Source organism: Prionailurus viverrinus, chromosome X, assembly GCF_022837055.1.
Source record: "Prionailurus viverrinus isolate Anna chromosome X, UM_Priviv_1.0, whole genome shotgun sequence".
Classification (NCBI taxonomy): Eukaryota; Metazoa; Chordata; class Mammalia; order Carnivora; family Felidae; genus Prionailurus; species Prionailurus viverrinus.
In genome coordinates, this window is record NC_062579.1 from 68,582,581 (window position 1) to 68,584,301 (window position 1,721).

Here is a 1,721-nt window from a genome sequence, read left to right on the forward strand (position 1 = left end):
CAAATGCACTAAGGGAGGTAGGCTCTAAGGATGCCCTAAGGGTGATTATTTCAGTTCAGCCCATTCCTATTTTTATCTACTCCCAAGCCCAGTTTTCTTGTCTAAGGCAATGTATTATGAAAAACAAAAATTCTAATTTGAGACAAATGCCATGTTCAAAATTTTACTTTCTGGTCTTCTTGATTTTAGGCATGTTTCATAATTCATTTTTAGAACCTAAGGTAACATCTTCCAAAAAAAAAAAAAACAAGTACAAGCAAACAAAAAATGTTTTGGCTTATTTCTGAAACAGGCTTACCATAGCTATAGTGAGTTTACAAAAGATTTCTGTTAGACTTCCAGCATAAGAGCATTTATTTACTAAAAATTTGAAATTTGTCATGCATTCATAAATTAAACAATTGACTATTGATTCAAATCTTAGTCAAATTGTGCATATCATAACCTACATAGATTTATGTAAATTCTTTATTTTGCTTCGTTTTTATTCTTGGCAAACAAAGCTTTAGGTAAAAATCACATTAATTCTTCCATATCAAGAAATGGCTAAATTAAAAAAAAAACGATTATATCAGACTCAAAAGCTTCTGCACAAAAAAAGAAACAGTCAAAAACAAAAAGACAACCTACAGAATGGGAGAAAGTTTTTGCAAACCATACATTGGATAAGGAACTAATATCCAAAATATATAAAGAACTCATACAACTTAATAACAAATAACAAACAATCCAAGAAAAAAATGGGCAGATGAACTAAATAGACATTTTTCCAAAGAGGACATCAAAATGGCCAACAGGCATGTGAAATGATGCTCAGCATCATTCATCATCAGGGAAATGAAAATCAAAACAACAATGAGGCCTTTCAGATGCCCACCACCCTGGAGCTCCCTGCGCCATCCAGCCATGGTCACCCCCACTGTGTTCTTTGACCTCCTTATGGTGAGCAAGCCCTTGGACTGTGTCTTCTTTGAGCTGTTTGAGGACAAATTTCCAAAGACAACATAAAACTTTCATGCTCTGAGCACTGGAGAGAAAGGATTTGGTTATAGATTCCTGCTTTCACAGGACTATCCCAAGATTTATGTGTCAGAATGGTGACTTTACATGCCATAATGGCACTGGCTGCAAGTCCATCTATGGTGAGAAATTTGATGATGAGAATTTCATCCTGAAGCATGCAGGCCATGGCATCTATACTTGGAAAATGCTGAAACCAACACAAATGATTCCCAGTTTTTCATCTGCACTGACAAGACTGAGTGGTTGGACGATAAGCATGTGATCTTTGGCAAGGTGAGAGAGGGCATGAATATAATGGAAGCCATGAAACTCTTTGGGTCCAGGAATGGCAAAACCAGCAAGATCACTATTGCTGATTATAGACAACTCTAATAAATTTGACTTGTGTTTTATTCCCACAACCATTCCTTCTGTAGCTCAGGAGAGCACCTTTTCACCCCCATCTGCCTGAAATATCCTATAATCTTTGTGCTCTCACTGCAGTTCTATAGGTTCAATAGTTTCTTTATTCCCCTCTAAGTCTAGCTGGATTGCAGAGTTAAGTTTATGAATATGAACTAAAAACTAAACAGCAATAATAACAACAACAAAATCAAAACCACAATGTGATATCACCCCACACCTGTTAGAATGGCTATTATCAAGATGAAGCAACAGATGTGGGCCTTTTAAAAAAAATACATACACATTGTTGGTAG

The 1,721-nt window shown here is 36.0% G+C and overlaps 1 pseudogene; it reads left to right on the plus strand.

The window, feature by feature from the left end:
* Window positions 1–906: 906 nt before the first annotated feature.
* On the plus strand, window positions 907–1,395 carry LOC125157417 (peptidyl-prolyl cis-trans isomerase A-like; annotated as a pseudogene).
* Window positions 1,396–1,721: the final 326 nt, after the last annotated feature.